Below are 12454 nucleotides of genomic sequence, written 5' to 3'. Positions count from 1 at the left end.
CTGCTTTTGCATCGCCTCCCTCCGCAGGCACCACCGTCCCTGGGGAGCACGCCGACCCCCCCGCCCCGCCGCGGGGCAGCCTCGGATCCGGCTTGCACGGGTACTCGGCTCCCGGCAGCGCTGAGAGCTCTTGATCTGGTCCTCCTGGCCGTGGTTCAAGTGGCTCCTCACCAGCACCCTCCTTGTGTTGGCTCCCACCCATGACCCTCATCGCCCTGGGCTCATTTCTCCCTCTCCATGGGTACCTGCAGCTCCAGTGTAGGACCCTCACGGGTGTTACCGATGAGAACTGGTTGCAACATGTTTATTGGGAAGTGTATGTGAGGTTTGTGGTCAGAAACCCCCCATTATCCGATGAAACCTCATTCTTTTAATTGGCACTCAGCCTTTGCTTTACTGTCTGCTCACAGAGCAGGACTGTGAGAAACAAGCCCATGTATATATAAAAAAAAGTTTTACTGGGGACAAAGTCAGTGGAGCAAAGAATACAGGGCTGGGCGTAATGGCGTGCCCTCTGGAGCCAAAAGGGGCTCCCTTTTATTGTATAATTGGTTACATATTCATCTACTCTAATACATATGCATCACTACTCCAAGGATAGGGAGGGAATATTACAATTAGTTCTGAGAAATCATTAACATATCCCCCCCCCCCCCCCAAATTCCTCCCGTCGCGCTTGCTCAGTGCTCCCTGGTGGTCGTGGGCAGGGGTCTGCAGATGAAGGCTCGTAGCCTTTTTCACTGTGTTTGCTCGTTGACCCTTATTTCTGCGCCAACTCAGTCCTGTGGTCACGTACACCTTGTCCTTCAAGTCTGGGCCAGTTTGCAGCTCCCTTGTCTTTATGGCTCAGTGGTTTCAGTTCCTCTCTTATCTCAAGGACAAGAGATACCAGGGATGGCCTGTCCTGTTCTTTCTCATTCCATTGCAAAGGAGTTACCACCCTTTGATATGGACCATCTGGTGAGCATCCCAAAGCAAAATGGGGGGCTGTTGGGTTGTTTCCTCTGATCAATTCCCCCCCCTTCTCTTTTCCCACTAGTAAATTATTTTACTTTTCTTAAAATTTGTATCATTGTACTAATAATAGCTTTAGCCTAACTCAATAAAAGTAATTGTTTAATTACTTTTAGTGAAAGCAAAATTCTTCTATTATTTATCACAGGACCAAGCAGCCCCACGTGCCAGAGGTGATGCCTGGGAGGCACAAGCCTTTCCCCAGCCGCCAGAGCCAGAGCACACCAGTTCCAAGCAGCCATGGGCGGGGGTCTGTCCTGGTGCCCAGCCCCCGTGCATCACCCAGAAACTCCAGCATCTTCCCTGGGGTTGTTGCTATTGGGCTGTGCTGGCTCAACTCATTAAGCTTGATGCTTTTCCCACGCAATTCAGCTTCTCTGGAGCCCCAAATTACACCTCTCTGAGGGTTAAAAGAGCCATCTCTCTGCCATGTTCCCTTTAGGACCAACTTCCCACATCCCTGACAGACCCCGGGCAACAAATGCGAGGGACGATCTATAGGGAAAGCAAGAGCAGAGCCTTTCTTACAGAACTGGCCTTAACTACACACTAAATTTGGGTTAATTATGAACACATGCTCCAAGATAAAACCTGAAGGAAGAGCTGAGCATCAAATACACAATGAATCTAATTAACACGAACACAGCTAATTAGATTTGAATCTGCTCACAATAGTGCATGTGTGCTTGAAACTGCTGGCTTTATGGGAGTAATTAAAAAAAGTTAAGTAGGGTTGGACTCACAAATTAAGCAGCCCCGATGATTTCCTTTTAAGCATGTGGTCTTTCCATATATTGTTGTTTTATTTGATTTCTTGGAGAAACTGTTAGTTGTGGACCATTTGTTCCTCCAGCAGCTGACAGATTTGAGTTCCCAGAGCTGCCGCTGCTCTTGCACAGGGAGATGGGGATTTGCAGGAGGAGCTGTTTGGCACAACCCTTAAAAGGGAAAAAACCATCTCCTTCCTGGAAAATCATCTCCAGAGCAGCAAGAGCAGGAGCCCAGAGGCCGCTTGGCCAGCCAGGTTGGGGTGGTCGGATCCAAACTTCTCCCACCTCCCTCCCAGGTAGGGAACCTTCTCACGGGAGGCAACAATGAAGCTCAAGGCAAGTCCTGCCCGTGCAGGCTGTCCTCCCTGCCATGGGCCTGCCCCACACCTCCGGAGGCTGGCCCACGGCTGCTGAGCACACCTGGGTGGCATTGGGAGGCTTCTGAGGACCAGCCCAGGTGATGGGAATCAGCCTAGGGCAGCATGCGGCGGGGGGGGGGAAAATGTCAGCTCTAGGCTCCTGGGAAGGTTCTGGGGGTGTGAAGAGGGCTGGAGATGGGGCATGGGCACTCAAGAGCAACTGGAAGTTGCTGTGGGGTCCTCACACCAGCTCTGGGATGTTGTAGGGAGAGAACATGATGAATTTGTGGCTGAGAAAAGTGTTTTGCTTCTTATGACACCTAGAAATGCTGAGTACCTGTGAGTTAAGCAGCCTGCTGGGGCAGGCCTCCCCTTCCCCCCGGGACAGAGTGACCAAGGGATGAAGCCTCTTGAAGCTCTGTTGGGGTGAGGCTGGAGGTGAGGATGCTGGTGAAGAGCTGTGTGGGACAGCTGGCAAATTCTGCTGGTCCTGCAACACACAGTGCAGTTCCCAGGGTCTCTTTCAGTCTGCTGTCTAGTGATGGAGGGGGTCTCTGGATGCAGTGAAAGTACATACATTAAATATGATGTATCACACATGTTAGAAGGGTATTGTCCCTAATGAAATTGGGCTACCCTGAGTCCTCAAAGCTGTTGCTTTGGCAATTTATTTTATTTTTCTTCATCAGTTGTAAAGGAGGAGGGACTCGTGCTCTTGGCCTGTGTTTCATGCTTCTAACTCCCGCTGTTTCTCACTGTCACATAAAGATATGGTCTGATTTAGGCTCCTGACAGTCTCTTTATAGCTGGAAATCCACCATGGCTGAAGCTGTTGGTAAACGATTGCCCTTGTGTTCCCGTCCTCCGGTCAGTGGGGTGGGGGTCCAGCCTGGACCGAAGGCCTGTGTGCAGCGTGCATTTCATACCCCATTCCTGCCACCTTGGGAGCCTTCTACCTGTTTTTAAGGCCTGGTTTTGCTGTGTTGTACCTGAATCAAAAATGGCTTTTTGTTCAAACTGTTTACAAAGCAGCGGAAATGAACTGCAGGGTGGGGGAGATGCAATGGGAGCTTGCCTGGGAATTTTGGATACTAGCACATCCAGCAGAGGCAGTTGGCTTTACTTAATTAAAATGATCGTGGTGCTGAAATACCTAATTAAATTCAGGCACCTGTAGCCAGACAACCACAGTATAATGCATTAGCTATTGTGGCAGAGACATTGCTGCTGCACTCACCAGCTCTCGCCTGGCACAGTGTCAGAGGGCTTCTTCATGCTCTGTCCCCTTCCCAGGGACAGCCTCCTGTCCCTGCCTGTGGGCCCCTCCTGGAGAGATGGGAGAAGGTGTTGCACCCACCGCCGAGATGTGTCCCTTCTGCCTGCTCCAGCAGCCTCTGCCCTTCAGGAGGCAAATCACCCCTCAGACTGGAACTTGTCACCCAGGTCACACGTTGTTTCGCTTCCCAGGGCACGTGCCTGCCGCAGCCCTTAGCGCACCAGGTCCAGGTGACATGCCCTGCAGAGCAATTTTCCAGCATGAAAAAAATATATGGGCTTTTGCATGCATCTTTCAGCAGAAATGCCTGAACGTTTAGCTGATCAGGAAACATCTTCTGTCCCCATCTTGGTAGCAAACAGTCAATGAGCGCTGAGACAGGCCATAGCAGCAGACATGGATTTCGGGAAAGTTGGGGCTTTCAAACTCCCAGTGCCAAGATCAGATGCTGGAGAAGTTGGATCCATGGGACACATGCCTTGTTGGAAATGCTCAGCTCATACAAACAGGGGGCTGGAAGGAGCTGGAGCAGGCAGTGGTGTACATGCTGGGCCACAGTCATGCACGCTGCATGCACGGTCCTGGGGATGGAGGGTGGTCTCTGCTTGTGCTGAAATGGCCATGGCATGTGGCTACGTGCAGACCCTTGGGTTCTTGTCACTGCCTGTGGAGCTCCCTTACAGCTCTGGCAGCAGATCCCACGACCTGCTGCTTGCGAGCTGCAGTGGTGGCTGCCTGTGCAACGCTGGCACGGCACACAGACCATCACAGCGCCCTGTGTCAGACCCCGCAGAGCCTCCAGACCCTCCTCCAAGCTGGGAGAGGGTCTCCAGGGCATGGCTGGAGTGGCTGAGCTCAGCCAGGTCCATCTGCGTGGGAGCTTTCTGGGTCGAGACCTGGAGAGTGCCAAGTGCTGACGTGCAGCTTTATCGTATGATCGATCCAGTGATGGAGGGAGCTGGGAGTTAATGAAGCCAACCATGGAGTTAGACAAGTGAGAATTGCTTGTGTTCCCTAATGGGGATGAATCACCAGTGATGCCTTCCCATCCCTTACTGTCGGGGTGAGATGGATGGGCTCCCCCCCAGCCCCCAGCCCTGCTCAGGAGGTACCGTAGGAGCCAAATGCAGCAAGGTGCCTGGCCCAGAAGCTGCAAGAGGAACAGCCACACCTCCTGGAGAGATCGGACACGGCACAGGGAGCAGTGGCCAGGACAAAATTTTGGGTGCTGGGAGGGAGAGTTAAACCCCTGAGCTGCCGGAGCAATTTAATGAGTCACCGAGTCCTGAATTTCACTCCAACCCACCCATCTGTCATGACTTGGCTGCAAGACAGAGCCATGAATGAGTGATCTTCCCACACAGAGCAGAAACAGACGGGAATACGCCCTGTATTTTCAAAGTGGAGGTTTTGATTACCACAGAGCACAATAACTGACAAGTGCCTTGTGGAGTAATTATTGTTGTGAAAGTAAAACCACCACCGCTTGCCATTGAATGTTCTGCGAAGCACTGCTGTGGCAGCACACGATGCGGCACCAAAAAGGGATTTCTACTTGCAGCATGGCGATGAATGTGTCTGGGGAGGAGGAATCTGGGGTCTAATGGGGAGAGAGGGAAATGTGGCCACAGAGCGTTGAAGCCTTTGCCTCTGTAGGGTGTGCGAGCTCCTCCGGGAACCCAGCCAGGATGTGGCAAGGCGCCAGCGAAAGATCCTGTAGATCATTGTAATGTGACTATGTCTTACAACTGCAGAGTGTGTGCAGGAAAGGGATGTTGAGATCAGCTGAGCTTTGTCCTTTTAGAAATTGTGAGCTGATCCATTTCCCTGCTTGAAGACCTCTGACAACTCAGTGATGCTCACGAGCCCCTGTGCCAGCAACAGTGGATGGGGGGAGGCTGGGGGAGACGGGTGTGTGGTCTGCTCCTCGCACCGAGCCCTCTCCCTCCCATCAGCTGCACAAATTGGAGTTATTGCCACAGCATTTCCCAGTCTTCTTGGATCCAAAAGCACATCAGTACTTATTTTGTTTAATTTACGCTCAGTCTTCTGCAAGGAGCTTCTTACAGTTCTATCCCTGAAAATGTGCTGAGGAAAAGGTCAGTTCTTCAGGGCCCAGCACTTTATAAAGCCTGTAGTGAGGGGATATAATATTGTAGCTAGAGTAGAATAGGTCTCTCTGTTACCAAAACCCCCTCAGGTCACTGGTGTGTTTGCCAGGCTGAGTAATTCATTTCTCTCCATTTCAGCCTTTTTCCAGAGCACTCCCCACGGGATGCTTGGCATCCCCACCACCCAGCTCAGAGTTGTGGGGTGCAGAAAACCTTGCTGCCGGGAGGACTCCCAAGCCTGACAGTAGGATATAGCTGGGTTTTGAAATGACGTTTGGCCTTCTTTGCTCACAAAGTCTTTGCTACTAGTGGCAAAGTAATATCTCTGTGAGGGGGGGGAAAAAAACCCCTCTTCATTGCTTGGTGAACAGCTCATTTGTTCAGCTTTTACTGCTTGGGTAGCACCAGACAATTTTGCAGCCAGCCCCTGTCCAAAGTCCATTTCATTTCAGAGCAAATCAAACTCTGGTTGCTTTCTTCCAATTGTGTTTCTGGCTTGTGAGGAGCTGAGGCAGTTCTAAACAACGCTTTCTCTTGAATGCTAATGAATACTGGGTTTTACAGAGCCATCGGAGATCTTCCCAGTAGATTCAATGTACTGGGCTTTCTTAAAGGCTTGGGGGTGGCGGGGGGAGTGGGTTCCTCTCCTAGCTCTGGTGTCCTTTTCCAGCCAGTGGTGGTTAGGATGGCTCACAGCTCTCTCCATGCTTCTGCACATAGTGCTGAGACCCCCGAGAACATCTTTCCTTTCCTAGGGAAAAGAAGCTGGTCCATCCTCCAGTGGGATGTGACCTCAAGTGGGGAGGGATGTACAGGGAAGCTGACATGAACCTGTGTTTGGGGGGAAAGCTGGATGTCAGGATGAATCCTGTCTCCTGAGAGGCTGGGTAAAGCCATGAACTCATATTCAGGGAAGCATCCAAACATGCATGTGTTATCAGCCAAGTAACCTCCCTAAACTCATTTGCAGAGATGAATTTTGAGCAACACTCTGCACAAAAATTGATTTCTCTTACTGGTTCAGTGACCAGAGTGTTTTGTTTTTAAAAAAAATTCTTATATCATGTTGAGTGAAGCACTCAATTCAACTCAAAAGAAAACACTTTGATTTTGTTCTGCAGTACTTACCATTCTCATTTAAATTTAACTTGATTTCTAAATGAAACATTTCTAATGGATCACTGGAGCCTTCCAGGATTGTTTCTATTTAACATTATTACTTAGAAACCATAATATTTTGGGGAAGAAAAAACACTTTGCCAAATGTACAGTCATTTAGGTGAGTCTGAAATGGTGAACAGCCTCTAAACAGATGAACATATTTCCTGGGCCTTGTTTGGGGTCCACTGATGCTGAGGTGGCCAGGTGGAGCTGGTGTCTTAGATGTTCCTTCCAGATGTGGAGAAGCCTCAGGCCTTTCTCTTCATCCATGTGAGGCTGGGTGCTGTTTTGGTATGATATACAGGCAGGGGATTGGTTTCCTGCAGGGAGGAGGTGGCAGGTTTTAGTTGGGGGCACCCCCAGCCCCATCCTGGCTCTTTGGGTGCCAGGCTCCCTGCCCCAAGTCATGGGCTGAGGGGGGGGGGGGGGGGGGCGCTTTAAAGCCTCTTTCCCCATTTCTCCCCCCTGCCTCCCACACACCTAAATTATTCACTTCATTGCAGAGATCTCATGAATTATTGATCCCAAGTTTGGTGTCTCCTAGCAACCTGTTTACTTATTCCATTGCCATCTCTGTCCGGTCTCTTGGACGCATGGGCTGTCTCTGGCCCCTCTCCCACCATCTCCCCTCACTCCCCCTGCCCAGAGCTGGGCGTCACAGCATGGCCGAGCCCTTACCTTTAGCTCTGCTGGGAGACATGGCAAGGGTTTGCCTGAAGCTCTGAAATGAAACTCTAAGAGCAAGACCTGTGGGCTTGATGCCATCGCAGGAAGAGTCAATGTTACCCTGTGGATGCTCCTGTCTGCCCTGAGCTGGATTCACTGCTTGGTGCTGCCAGAGCCCAGATCACCGTGTGAATCTGGGAGTCACCTCTTGGAAAGCTCTGGCAGGCAAAGGAGGATGAAGGAAAGTGAGCCAGGAGGGATGAACTTTTCCAAATAATGTAGCTGTGAGGGGAAAAAAACACCCCCAAATTACCTCTGTCTTGTTGTAGCAAGCTCATTTGTTTGGTCATTTTCCTGGGAGAGCAGTTGAGCAAGTGTCAGGTGAAAAAGAGCTTTGCAGCACCTCCCACCTGTGATGTCCCCCCCTGCCCCATCCCTGCAGCCTGCATGGCAATTATGGGAGACCACCCTGCAGCTGGGGGGATGTGCAGACGGGCAGCAGCTGGATCCATCTCTGGCAGCAGCTGGGAGTTGACCTCTCCATTCAGCTGTGCGGGCACCATACCCAGCAGGGTCCCAGGGGAGCCAGGGTGCGTGCTGGTGGATGGAGCTGGGCTTCCCTGCGCAGTTCTCTGCCTGGAGGGACCGTGCTCAGGTTGAGTGGGCTCCAAGTGCTGTTTCTCAGGACTACCCCTGCGCTGCACGAGGCCAGTGGCCACTGGGCAAGGGCAACCCTGAGCACCTGGGTCCCAATCCAGTGATCATTTATAGCCTTGCTCTGAGCTGAGCTTGCAGCTGGCTTTAGGGCTGGCCTAGGTTCGGAGGGTGTACCTGCAGCAAACCTTTCCTTCCAGGTCCTGCCAGAGCAGTCCTGTGCTCAGTGCAGGTGCCTGATTGAATCCCCAGTGCCCATGTTAAGAAGGGGTGATGCAGCCCCATGCTACAATTTCCTATAAAATGCCACCTTCTCTCCCTATGCTTCATGCATAATTCAGAGGATCCTCTAAAAATAAAGTTCCCCAGGCAGCCTCTGAAGCCTGAGTAATTTGCCTATAGGATCACGGGAGAGGTGAAGAGCTCGGTTCTCCCTTGGGGCTGCTCGTTAGTAGGGAGGCTGAGGTCTGGCCCCAGTCCCAGCGGGGCACTCGCTGCTGGGGCAGTTCAGGGAGCAGAAACCTGCCTGGCACAGTGCAAGATCACAGTCTCTGTCATGCAGCCTAGGCTCTGCCTTTCTCTTGCTGCAGGGCCAGCCCATTAAAAACTAGTGATTTTATGTATTTTTTTTTTAACTTGTGTTATCTTACTAGTGACCTGCAGTGACAGTGTAATGCTGTGGGGGTTTCAGGGAACCATGCTATATACAGCAAAAATAGCATAGATTGTTCATTAACAAGATAATAGCAAGGAGATGACTATATCTAGCTGTTACATGTTGACTTTCGTGAGTATACGCAAATGTCTGCTATCAAAGTGAGCGCTCCATAAGGTGAAATACAGTACATCTGCCCATGAGAACGTGTTCTGGGTATGCTACGTCAGCCCCAACCCAAGGTTTAATAACCCTAGGTCACATCTTTTAAAAAAAGGCAAGATCTCAGCCTTCTCTCCAACATCCCCTGTTCTTCTGAGATACCTTGACATTCTTCTGCTTTACTGAATCCAGGTTTTATGCACCTAGGTCCTACTACCCAACTAGTGCTCATATTTATCCATATTTAGTGACTCTCAGTGTAACAACTGAAGGACTAGAAAGGGCAAAGTTGGTAAAATCTGTTCCCCTCTGGTTTTTAACATGCTGGAAACCCACAGATTACCTGCTATAAAGTCTTTTCTGATCAATGGATTGATAAACCAGAGACCCTCCCTATGCTATTAATTATGCTAATTACTTGTGTCTCCCTCTGCCTAGGGAAAGATCCCTGCCAGTTTGTCTGCCTGCAAATCTGCAACAAGGGCAGGCATTTCCATGGGTGGGAGTGACAGGCAGGCAGCAGAGTGGATCCCAGTTCTTCCTTTGGTTAATGACCTAGGTAGCAATTTCCAGGAAAAGCAGAACGTGATCACACAACTCTGCTGCTCAGTCCTGGGTGTTTCCAGGGCTCCCTAAGGCTCACTTGTTCCCAAAGGCACCCTGAGCAACCAGGAGTGGATGGTTTGGTCAGGTATAAGATCATGATGGGCAGCAGACAAGAGTCCTTTTGCATTTTCTTCTGGTCCATTAGTCCTCTCCTGATTTCCCAAAATAGCAACCAAAATAAATAGCTCTTTTGTACTTGTATGACAATAATAAATGGCTTGGGATCTGCTCTGTGCCCTGCTGGAGCACGGATGTAATTCCAAGCTCCTCCGAATAAAGCATCCTACTGCACGTGCTAGTGTGACTCCAGGTGCCAGCCCAGGGGTCTGTGCTGGTGAGGTCTGGAAGACCAGGATAAATCCCTGTATATTGGACCTCCTTACTCGTGTCCATGGGGTGGGTACTTAAACAGTGGCACTCAATGTCACTGCGTACGGTGGGTAATAAGCATCTTGCATGGCTTTGAAAAGTTCCTAGGCAATTAATTGAAAATAAACCTGTCGTGGACAATTATACATGGCAGAGGGGCTGGTTTTGCTCTTGGATGGCCAGGCTCTGTCATGCCCCCTGCTTTGCCCACGACACTGCTGTGTGGCTGATAGCATTCACCAGTTGCACGAGCATCTCTGTGCGAGTTTGGCTGCTGCCCTGCAGCAAGCTGCCTGCATACAGGCCTGAGGTTTGCATAGTTATGCGTGCAAAGGAGATTTCTCCAAAGGAATGATATTTGCAGCGTTTTCAGTAGTCTGTGACAGGCAGGTGTGTGGCAATGCTTGTTACAGACTGAGAGATAAGAGGACTGTAGATGAGAAAGCAGCTGGGGACTGTGCTAGACAATGGTTCTTAATTTAAAATAATGTTTCCAGGCTGTTGCTGTTGGTATGGGACTTCTGCTTCTGACGCTTTTGAAACAGACCTCATCTCATTTTTACTGTTTTACGATGCTCTAAGCTCTGGGGAAGGTGAAGGGGGGACTCCGGGTCTTGCTGATGGTTAGTGCCCTCCTTGCCTGTGCCAGCCTGAGTGTGGGGCTCCAGCCCCATGGCTGTGACTTCAGCGAGGCTGGGAAATGGCTGAGATATATCTTATTGGACAGGAAATCAATATCTAGTTTTAAGATACTTTTCTATTGCTGTTGATTGCTTTATATTGTATTAAGAGGCAGTATATTCACTTGGCTCACTACTGCATTATTTTAGAGCTTTGGAGTTCATGGCAATATTGGATATATATTTTTTGCTCTTCTATCAAAGATGGGAACTCTTCCCCAACCCCTGACCTTCTGTGTTGGCAAAAATAATGCTTCTTGCTTTGAAGCTAATGGTTTCAAAATGGAAAATGTGTAATTGAATTGGAGGCAGCTGCTAGGATTTGCAGAGAGCCTGAAATAGTTACTGCAAGATACAAACTGCTGTGTGCATTTCACTGTGCTCCTACTCATAGCGCAGGAGGCATTTTCATTACATGCTTATCAGCGTGTCCAAGGAAGAAAAGATCAGATAGTAGAGCTGTAATACAGGAAAATAAAGGAGGGAGAAGATAGGGGTGTGCAAATCCAGCTCTGCCATCTTTTAGCAGCTCTTGAAGGAATATCCCTAGGTCCCTTGATATTGCAGGGGCATCCGGCACTCAGAGTTTCTCCCTCACTGGGGTCAGAAAGCACAAACCTTGTTGGGGTCCAGTGTGAATTGAAGTGGATGGAAATCAGAGGAGTTCCCAGTCATTCCTGGGGCAGTTAGCCAGGCAAACCCCTTGGCTGTAGAGTAAGACACTGCTCCTGCACCCAAAGGCTGCTGTCCCTGGAGTGGTAGGAACATGAGGCAGCTGTGTTTTAATTTCTAATCTAAGCAAAGCAGGCACCTGGAGGGGAAGGTGGAGCATGAGCACCTTGCTCAGATGCTGGGGAGTTGTGCAAGCGTGAAGACAGAGGGACCCTTGAAGAATCCTTCATCTCATTACCCATCCACAGGAACGGCAGGATTCACCTTTTGTCCCATCGCTCCCACCTGACTACGGATGGCTGCTGGCCGGAGCTCCGGTCGCGGCGCTGGCAGAACCGCTCTGGCAGGCAGCGCAGGGGCCAGCAGCTCTCCCCGCGCTCCTGAGCGGATGGGCAGCGAGGGCTAAATGCGAGAGTGCAGCTGAGCTGACACACGAGGGATGAAGGAGCCCGGGCAGGCTCTTATCTCCACACACCGTGGGCTCCCCAGTGCCAGGAGCAGAGGGCGAGCCGGGTCTCTGCTCTCCTCCCAGCAAGGTGCACCACGGGCCAGGCCAGTGCCGACGTCTGACACTGGTTCGAATGTTTTAATTCCCATTCAAGTGGCTGGTTGAGACTAACACTGTGGAATAGTTCAGGGAGAAAAGGAAATTTTGGGAACGCTGACAGCCCCTCCCCACATCTGCGTTTGGTGAAACAAGGTCATTTCTGCGAGCCCAGTTCCCTGCAAAATGTTTCCAGCAGAGTTGATAAGAAGCTCTCCCTTTTGCTAGGAGACTCCTCCGGGCCTTTTCTGAGATGCAGACAAAGACATCTCCTGTCTCACAGAGCATCTCTCGGCTACAGCGGGAACGTGCAGCGCATAGAAACAACCTGCCCCCCGCCGCCACACACCTCCGCTGCGGTGTCCTTGCGAGATGAGCACTAAGCCCATGATGTCCTCCCCGTCCTCGTGCCCCTTCAGCCCTGGCCGTGCCTACCAGCCCAGCGTTGGGTAGGTGGCACCTTCGTTCCCGGAGGCCCTAGCTGACTGGCAACTGAAGGGGCTGGTCTGGCCTCCGTTGAGGACCTCCGGGGAACACCACCTTCCCATCCTGAGCAGTGGTGCCTGCTTGGGGCGGCTCTGAGGACAGGCTGTTGCTCTTCCTCTGCTCTTTCAGCTGCTCTGCCTGGCAGAGGGGCCCAAGTCCTACCAAGCCTACAGGCTGGTGCCACCTCGGTGCACCCTCCGTAGCTGGCTTAGCCCTCAAGTGTGGTGGGAATTTGCCCCCCCCGCTACAAGGGTCACAGATTAAGTGTC

This window comes from Tyto alba, unplaced genomic scaffold (assembly GCF_018691265.1).
Source record: "Tyto alba isolate M040663 unplaced genomic scaffold, T.alba_DEE_v4.0 Super-Scaffold_1000006, whole genome shotgun sequence".
Lineage (NCBI taxonomy): Eukaryota > Metazoa > Chordata > Aves > Strigiformes > Tytonidae > Tyto > Tyto alba.
The sequence above is the reverse complement of the archived record's forward strand: the minus strand, read 5'-3'. Positions refer to the sequence as shown.